The 10,330-nt window shown below is 38.1% G+C and overlaps 1 pseudogene; it reads left to right on the top strand.

The window, feature by feature from the left end:
- The first annotated feature begins 1,048 nt into the window (after window positions 1-1,048).
- LOC118931242 (olfactory receptor 2L3-like) lies at window positions 1,049-1,970 on the top strand (annotated as a pseudogene).
- The last annotated feature ends 8,360 nt before the right edge of the window (window positions 1,971-10,330 follow it).

Below are 10,330 nucleotides of genomic sequence, written 5' to 3'. Positions count from 1 at the left end.
GAACCTTCTCAATGGTCTTCCTCACCAGGTGTAGAAGGTCTGTCATGCACTCTTCATAATTTCCAGGTTACTTGTAAATGTAGTTGCTTCCTTGGTGTTTACATGGAGATTTGGTTCTGCCTTGTTTCTTACTCCACCATATTTTACACAGCCCCACTTTTGTTAAATTTATTATTGTTTTTTCTTTATTATCATGTTACTTTAGTTTCATGGCAGAGATTGGATATATGTGTGCTGAAAACGTACACTTATCTAGAAGGGGAAATAGTTTTAAATAAAAGAAAATAAAGAAAAGTTATGGGAGTGTAAGTGTGTCATACGGCAGTGCACCGTGTGATATAATTATTGAGGAACAGATGTAAAAACTACTCATCTTCTTTCCCAAGGACTTGAGCAGAGCAATGAAAACTACGATGAAATTGCATTACACATTGTCACATACAGGACATGCTTAAGCAGTAGAATTCAGAAAACAAGTCATGAGGCAGAATAGAAACACTTTGTGTAAATGGTATTGGCAATTAAGATTCATTGTAGATTTCTGGGGAAAAAAGAAGCAAATAATAAGACAGCACCTGAGAAACCTGATTTGGGATTATTGTGGAAGGGAAATTTAAAAGAGAATATAGATCTGCAACATCATCAGATAGTTACCAAAATATACTGAAATATGGGTCTAATTTTATGCTTTGTTATTGATTTTCTAAGCATATACTTGAAGTATAAGTTCTGACTTTGATGTTACCTGAATCTACGTAAGGAAGTAAAATATGCGTAACTTATCAAATTGCTTAGAGAAATACATAATTCTCTCAAATTCACAGCAATTCTATAAAATTTTTTATCACAAATGTTTGCTTCATGAAGATTTTATCAGACCAAAACTATACTTATTTTTTTCAAATTAGGTAAGTTTGTTCTTTCTTTAAAAGCTTTACTATGTCATGGACAAATCTAAATGAGTCTAAAACAATGTAGTAAAATAGCTTATTGCTCTATGTTTACCTTATTATGTACCAGTCTTTAGGAAAATCTAAGTGAATAGCCCATGGAAAATAATAACCAAACATCAACTGAATTCCTCTTGTTGGGGTTGTTCCCACCATCTCCAGCCGGCTGCTCCTCTTCACTCTCACTCCTCTCATTCTCCCGGTGGCTCTGCTGGGAGGCCAGGCCAGAGTCCTCCCGACCCTCCTGGATGCCCACATCTGTACTCCCGTGTGCTTCCTGCTGAGCCAGCTCTTCCTGATGGGCCTGAGCCGCATCTCCACCATCGTCCCCAAGGTGGCTTCCAGTTATCTCTCTGGAAACATGTTATCTCAGTAGGCTGTGGGGATCATTGCTCCTTGTTCCTGCCTTTAGCAGCTGCAGGATTACTACTGGCATCTATGACCTATGATCGTTATGTAGCCATTTGCTTTCATCTCCACTATCCCACCCTTATGAGCAACAGAGCATGTGTGCTGCTGATAACAGGAGCTTGGATAATGGGCTCCATTAAGTCCTGTGTCCACACCATACATGTCCTCCATATACTTTGCTGCCCATTCAGGGCCACCAACCATTTCTTCTGTGATGTCCCAGCCACGCTGACTCTGGCCTGCATAGACACGTGGGATATGAGTACACAGCGTCCCTGAGCACCACTCTCTGGATTGTGTTCCCTCTCATTGGCTTGCACATTCCCATGGCCGTGCCCTCCTGGTTGCCTACCGCATGCTCTCACCTGAAGGGAGGAGGAAGGCCTATTCTTCCTGCAGCACCCACCTTGCCATGGGGACCTCCTACTATGCAACCTTGCTGACACTTACCTGTGCTCCCTCCGAACTGCAACAGAGGGTAAAGTACTGGCTGTGATCTGCACTGTCCTGACCCCAAAGCTCAACCCCATCATATACAGCTTGAGAAACAAGGAGGTGGTTGGGGCCTGGAGGAGAGTGACTCAGAGATTCTGCTCTGTGAAAATTTAGACAATGTTCTTATCACTCTTGCAGCATTAGAAGTAGATCATGTTCACACTATGTAGCCATTAAGGAAAATTTATTTCATGATTGAAGACAAGGATTAAAGTTAACCTATTAATTTTAATTGGATTAAAAAGTTGAGATTATACAAAATAATTATATGCACCCTACACCCTTTTTTGTTTTCTTTAGTAATTAAAAAAAAGAAACCTGATGTGTATATAGTTTTCCCTTATTTGTCATCAATTAGAATTTACCAATATGTGGACATGAATATGGAAACTTCCTAGCTTGATTTTATCAATCAGTATAACATTTTCTGGTGTACTTAATATACATCTAAAAATGAAAAAAATATTATAGTGAAACAGTAAATGACATAACATCCCTGGGTTTAAAACAAAGCAAAAAGCGATACTTATATTTTAACTGATGCCTGTTTATCCTTCTATTTTCCACTTTCTGGGGAAGTGATCAATTTAGAGATCATGCAGAGAGCTCTGCAAGGAATGTGTAAATCTTGCACCAATATATAGAAAATTCAACAAGTATATATCTTTCATTAGAAAGGTACTGGGATTATCACAGTGTATTCTGAGGAAGCAGTTTATCACAGGACTTCCTCAGGATATATAAATATGATCAGAGAGACACAAAATGTACTATAGACAAATTAAATGCCCTTTATGGGAGTATTAATGTATTTATACACATTATTAGTCCAGTTTAATTAATCTGAGACATTCCCAAATCGTCCCTCAAACTGAACTCAAACTGTACATTCCAAATGGCAACTGTTACCACTTTATAAGGTAATACTTCTTATGAACATTTTATTCTCATATGACTTTCATAATCCTACTGAACCCGCTTTGGGAGTTGGTTTGGGATCAACCTCTCTGCACCAATATTGTTAATAGACACGCCTGCTTAGTCACCAGCCTACTTAGCTCCCACCATTACTTCCAGTTGTGCTGCACACTTAGGATGAATGGCCTTCACAGTCCAGGAAAGAATTCTTATATAATCTTAATTGCCTAAATACTGGTAAGAAGGAAGATGCTAGAATGGGCAGGTAGGAAGTCCTGGATTATCCAAGTCATGACAGTGATTGATGAATTATGTATAGAACTTCAAATAATTTTTTAAGCACAAGATCAACATTCCATGAGCAATCATATGAATTTAGCCATCTTTGTACTAAAATCAAGTGAATATTTAGTGATTTCCTGAGTATTAGCTCATTAAAAGCTTGATTTTGGAAGAAAAATTGAGTGTGATTTTCTTATCTCTTAATATAGGTCATTCTCTCATCACAAAAATGCATTATAATAGCAATATTTTTTAAAATTATTAGTTCATTAGCTTTCAGAAGATTTACCTGATATCACATAAATTATCTCAAATTTGTAGAAAAAGATTTTACTGTTTAGTATCAATGACCAAATACTGACTAAGCATTTACTCTTTTCTATCAAGAATTTCCAATTGAATTAAAATGTGATTTGGAAAATAATTGTCTGAAGTTTTCAAGTGAAGTAAATTTGTATCTTAAAATAAATAAAAGCAGTCCAATACAATCAGCAAGTATTTTATTTTTTTAAAAGTGAGAAGCTTGCATAATCTCCAGAAATGCAGGCCAGTTAAGTCTGGAAACTCTACAACCACAAGTAATTTCCAGTATGTGCCTGAGAATGGTTCTTGTGAAGACAACCACGTCGGCCCTTCTGGGCATCATTAACAATCCCAGGCCCATCTGATGGGCTCCTCTGAGAACTCAGTGAGTTTATTCCTGTTAGATCACATAATAATTAATTGCTTTTGCAATAAAACCTGGTTTGTTATTCTTATGTTGTTTCCTTAGTAGTTGTGCACATTCCCTGATTCCCTGAATGACTCACCCCAGAGTTAAATTTGGAAAAACTAATATAATGCAAAATGTGCATACATACCCTGACTGTACCTGAGAGTCAGGCAAGACATGACTATTTAGGTCATCATACAGATATCAGAATTGTTGTTTTCAAAGACATGTCAAAACAAAAGCCAGGTAAAAAGAATGCTCAAGGTTCTCTAGACATTCTGCAGAAAAAAGGGATCTTGTGAATCCTTGGTTATCTTCCTACATGGCCCATTATGTGTGAGGACTATGTGAGAAGTACCATTTCTAAAATAAGCAAATACGATTATTCATTTAAGGACCTTATATAATGAAAACAATAAATTTGTCTGAACATAGAAATTTTAAAAATCATGCAAAATCAGTTCACTGATATATAGATTCCTTACACTTCCCTCTTCTTTTAGGATACACCGAATGTCACGGCCCTATGCCACACTTACTGTTTTCATCTCCCAGAGAATTATCAAATGCATACCCCTCTCCACAGTATCCTCAGGAAACCCAGGATCGCTCTAAGATACCTCTATTGCCTGCGTCTGCCGGGCTGTGAGGGGCCCACTCAGCACGTCTCCCACTGAAGAGCAGAAGCAGTCCCGATGCATCCGCCATGGCTCTGACTCCACCCCTGCAGTCACCTGGGCTCCCCGTGAATGACTGCGGCCTGAGACCCAGAAAGCCTGACCCTTAGTGCCACACACCCAAGGCCCCTGAGCTGCTCGCCGAAGCCTCATGGCTGCATATACAGCTCCATTGAGTATTTTGGAGATATGAACTAAAATGTTTTTATTTCTTGTACATATTCCTTCTAATACAACACTGACCCCATGATGAATGACAAATACCCCCTCTTTCAATGCACTTGTAAATTGTACTGCAAGATGAATTTAAGCCAGTGGACTGAATACACTATGCATGGTTCTAATTTTATGTTCACAGGAAATGTTTTAAAATATCTTGACAAGGAAACCCCTTTACATTTTCAAAGACTGGGTCATTGCACATCAACTTTGGGTTTTTGTCTCTTTGTAAAAACAACAAAATATTCAGGCTTCTGATTTCTGGTTCCTCAAATAAGGAAATGTGAAGTCACCCTTTATCCTGACAAATACAAATCTGAGTAGACTGAAATATCAATAACTTGGACTCATAAAAGAAAGGACACAATTCAGACCAGGGATCATGATACTAGAGATGCAGATGAATATAGGGAGTCATAATTTACCAAAGCAGAGTGTCTAGAGCAGAAACTACAGTGGGATCTGTTGCTAGTGTAGGAAAACCTGGACTATGATTGGGTAATTGCTAGAATCTTAGTGTGGGTATCTGGAAGCTAATAACCCCGGGAAATTCCTGAAATAGAAGGGACCATAATTTAGTGATGTTTGCTCTCAGCATCTCAACCAGGGTCTCACAGTAAATACCTGAGAATAATCCCCTCATGCTTCTAGGAAAAATGAAAAGGAACGTTGTAAAAATACTCCTGAGCACTCTGTTTTTAACAAAGCCTGCTCTCAGGAGAATGTAGTTGACTGGAGCCTGGTAGTTTGGGTTATTAGTAGAGCCTGCATGCCTTAGGCAAAAAGAAACAACTAAATTCCAGTTAGCTCCAGCCTTCTACATGGGAGAAAGGACATGCCAACTACTGCCCACCCCAGACGTATTTTCACACATAAGGGGGAGGGAAAACTTGAGAAATATTTGAACAGTCCACAAGCACAGGCTCATTAAGATATGCAGACCATATGTAGGACTATAGAATACTTCCCCTCCTCATGGTCCTTACTGTCCCATTGCCAAAGGCCCACCTATTGCAGTTCCTTTTACATGGCACATCTTCTCCAGCTATCAAAAAAAAAGTTACAAGGAACACTGAAAGGCAAATAAACACAACTTGAAAAGACAGAGTGAGCATCAGAACTGTATGACAGGGGTGTTGGAAGTACCAGGCAGGAACCTAGACAGCTGTAATACCCTATGCCAAGGTCTCCTTTGGATAAAGTGGGTACATGGGAGAACAGAGGGGCTCTCAGAGTGGAGAGATGGAAATGCTAAGAAAGAAATGAAAAGAAATTCCAAGAAAACACACACACACACACACACACACACACACACACACACACGTACACTATGATAGATGTGACGAATGCCTGAGAAGAGCGTCCACAAGAATTACGTTTTAGAGGAAATAATCAAGCAGCAAGAGGATTTATCAACACATGCCTCAAAACCAAAATCAAAAGAGAATAACAAAAAAAGAATATCCAAAGATTGTAGGACACTCCAAAAGATGTAACAACACTAAAGAAATGTGAACACCACAAGGAAAACACAAAAGGGAACAGAGAGACCACTGAAATGAAAATAAAGACCTAGGCGGCTCACCACGCAGTTTGAATGCCAGAAAACAAACAAAGCCCAAACATTGGCATACCGTTTGCAAATCATGGAACATCAAAAGTAAGGAAGAAAGTGCTAAAGAAGCTAGAGGAAAATAGTACTTTACTTATAGTGGATGAAAACTAAAAGTTGTATGTTTAATTTTGCATTGTTGCTTCTATTTTCTTTATTCTCCAAGTAATTTTTTATTTACATTTAAATTTCTTCTTCGACCCATTTCTTCAGGATCATGCTCTTTAGCCTCCACGTGTCTGTTTTTTTTTGTTTGTTTGTTTTTTGAGAGGGCATCTCTCATATTTATTGATTAAATGGTTAACAGTTAACAACAATAAAATTCTGTACAGGGGACTCAATGCACAATCATTAATCCACCCCAAGCCTAATTCTCATCAGTCTCCAAACTTCTGAAGCATAACGAACAAGTTCTTACATGGTGAACAAATACTTACATAGTGAATAAGTTCTTACATGGTGAACAGTGCAAGGGCAGTCATCATAGAAACTTTCGGTTTTGATCACGCATTATGAACTACAAACAACCAGATCAGATATGAATATTCTTTTGATTTTTATACTTGATTTATATGTGAATCCCACATTACTCCCTTATTATTATTATTATTTTTTTTTTTTCACAAAATGCTGAAGTGGTAGATAGATGCAAGGTAAAGGTAGAAAACATAGTTTAGTGCTGTAAGAAAGCAAATGTAGATGATCAGGTGTGTGCCTGTAGACTAAGTATTAATCCAAGCTAAACAAGGGCAACAAAACATACACAGATGCAGAAGATTTCTCTCAAAACAGGGGGTGGGGTGAGGTTCTAAGCCTCCCCTCTGTTGATTCCCAATTTTTCACCTGATGGCCCCCCTGCGACTGTGCCTGTCTTAGGTTGTTCCTCCCTTGAGGAATCTTACCTGTCTCTGGCTAACCAGTCATCTTCCAGGGCCATACAGGGAAATGTAAAGTTGGTAAGTGAGAGAGAAGCAATATTGTTTGAAAAGGTTAGCTTTTTACTTCTTTGCAGATTTATGCCCTGTGGCTTTTATGCCCAGTATTTGTCTTGAGGTATCTTTACCACTTGGAAGAATTATGATACTCGGTAAATTTGATATGAGGCACGAATTCTATTTAAGGGTTGTAATTAGGAAGGAAGAAGAAAAGCTATAGAAGTAGCAGACAGAAGAAAACATGGGAAGATTGGTTATTTCTTTGACATATCTTCTTGTAGAGTAACTTAAGCATGTATAGGTTTTAAACTACTAATTAAATTGTGCACACACATTACCATAATAGGAATACAGTTACATAACCAAAGCAGATCTACAATTATCAGCCATCTCCAGTGAAACCAATAAAACCAGTTAGGCACCCTAAGCATTTGTGAAAACTTATCTATGATATGATGGATATTGTCTAACTGAATTTGAATACTTTGAGAAAAATCAGACAATTTAAAACAACACATTCCTGGGAACTGTTCACATCACATATGTTCTTTTAACACTAGATAGTCTGTAGTCTAAAGATTTTGGAGCCCTATAACTTGCACTTCTCCTAATTCTTGGTTGAGTTCCAACAGTATAGATCCAGTCAAATATGTTATTTTACTGTATGCACAGGCCAGCCTAGATATCTCCTTCCCCTTCCAAAGGCAAGTTCAGGAACCGGTGGATTGAATGCAGCTACAACTGCAACAGCAACAGGATCTTTGTTGAAGTTTTTCGATGATCATCTTCTGGAATGACTCTTCCAGAGAATGTTGATGTTGAAAGTTCTTCTTCATATTGTATCTTATTTCGTTTTCTGGTTAGCCAAATTGGGCTTTGATCCTCTGTATAAACACAAACAAACCCTTTGCCCACACTTTGATATGCCCTTTATACCATTGTGAAGAACTTATTGGAGGTCACCACACAGGAACTTCTTTTTTTTTTAAGAGAAAGGAATATTATCAGAAAAATGTACTCCCATAGCTGATCATCTGACACCCTTTAAATGATCAAAATTAAGGATATTTAAAGCATGAATTAATCGTTGATTTACAGTTAGTTTTATCTTATCAGGGAGTAATACCCCCTTCTTTTTTTTGTGATCATTAATCTACAATTACATGAAGAATATTATGTTTACTAGGCTCTCATCTATACCAGGTCCCCCCCTATAAAACCCTTTACAGTCACTGTCCATCAGCAGAGCAAAATGCTGTAGAATCACTACTTGTCTTCTCTGTGTTGTACAGCCCTCCCCTTTCTCCCACCCCCTCTTTATGCATGATAATCTTAATGCCCCATTTTGTCTTCCCTCCCCCTTATCCATCCCTACCCACCCATCCTCCCCAGTCCCTTTCCCTTTGGTACCTGTTTGGCCATTCTTGGGTTCTATGATTCTGCTGCTGTTATGATCCTTCTGTTTTTCCTTTGTTCTTGTACACCACAAATGAGTGAAATCATTTAGTATTTCTCTTTTTCTGCTTGGCTTATGCCACTGAGCATAATACCCTTTAGCTCCATCCATGTTGCGGCAAATGGTAGGATTTGTTTTCTTCTTATGGCTGAGTAATATTCCATTGTGTTTATGTACCACATGTTCTTTATCCAATCATCTACTGATGGACACTTAGGTTGATTCCAATTCTTGGCTATTGTAAATAGTGCTGCGATAAACATAGTGGTGCATCTGTCTTTTTCAAACTTGAGTTCTGCATTCTTAGTATAAATTCCTAGGAGTGGATTTTCTGGGTTAAATGGTAAGTTTATTTTGAGAATTTTGAGGAACCTCCATACTGCTTTCCACAATGGTTGAACTAACTTATATTCCCACCAGCAGTGTAGGAGAGTTCCCCTTTCTCCACAGCCTCGCCAACATTTGTTGTTGTTTGTCTTTTAGATGGCAGCCATCCTTACTGGTGTGAGGTGATACCTCATTGTAGTTTTAATTTGCATTTCTCTGAATATTAGCGATGTGGAGCATCTTTTCATGTGTCTGTTGGCCATTTGTATTTCTTTTTGGAGAGCTGTCTGTTCAGTTCCTCTGCCCATTTTTTAATTGGGTTATTTGTTTTTTGTTTGTTGAGGCGTGTGAGCTCTTTATATATTCTGGACGTCAAGCCTTTATCGGATGTGTCATTTTCAAATATATTCTCCCATACCATAGGGTTCCTTTTCGTTCTATTGATGGTGTCTTTTGCTGTACAGAAGCTTTTCAGCTTAATATAGTCCCACTTGTTCATTTTACTGTTGTTTTCCTTGCCCAGGGAGATATGTTCAAGAGGAGGTCACTCATGTTTATGTCTAAGAGGTTTTTGCCTATGTTTTCTTCCAAGAGTTTAATGGTTTCATGACTTACATTCAGGTCTTTGATCCATTTTGAGTTTACTTTTGTATATGGGGTTAGACAATGGCCCAGTTTCATTCTCCTACATGTAGCTGTCCAGTTTTGCCAGCATCATCTGTTGAAGAGACGGTCATTTCACCATTGTATATAAATGGCTCCTTTATCAAATATTAATTGACCGTATATGTTTGGGTTAATGTCTGGAGTCTCTAATCTGTTCCACTGGTCTGTGGCTCTGTTCTTGTGCCAGTCAAATATGTCTTGATTACTATGGCTTTGTAGTAAAGCTTGAACTTGGGCAGTGAGATTCCCCCTTCTTTATTCTTCTTTCTCAGGATTGGTTTGGCTATTCGGGATCCTTGGTGATTCCATATGAATTTTTGAATTATTTGTTACAGTTCACTGAAGAATATTGCTGGTAATTTGATAGGGATTGCTTCAAATCTGTATATTGATTTTGGCAGGAAAGCCATTTTGACAATATTAATTCTTCCTAGCCAGGAGCATGGCATGAGTTTCCATTTGTAAGTGTCTTTTAATTTCCCTTAAGAGTGACTTTTACTTTTCAGGGTATAGATCTTTCACTTCTTTGGTTAGGTTTATTCCTAGGTATTTTATTGTTTTTGATGCAATTGGGAATGAATTGTTTTCCTGATTTCTCTTTCTATTGGTTCATTGTTAGTGTATAGGAAAGCTACAGATTTCTGTGTGTTAATTTTGTATCCTGCAACTT

Source organism: Manis pentadactyla, chromosome 13 (genome assembly GCF_030020395.1).
Source record: "Manis pentadactyla isolate mManPen7 chromosome 13, mManPen7.hap1, whole genome shotgun sequence".
NCBI lineage: Eukaryota > Metazoa > Chordata > Mammalia > Pholidota > Manidae > Manis > Manis pentadactyla.
Note: the sequence above shows the minus strand (reverse complement) of the source record. Positions and strands in the feature narration are given on the sequence as shown.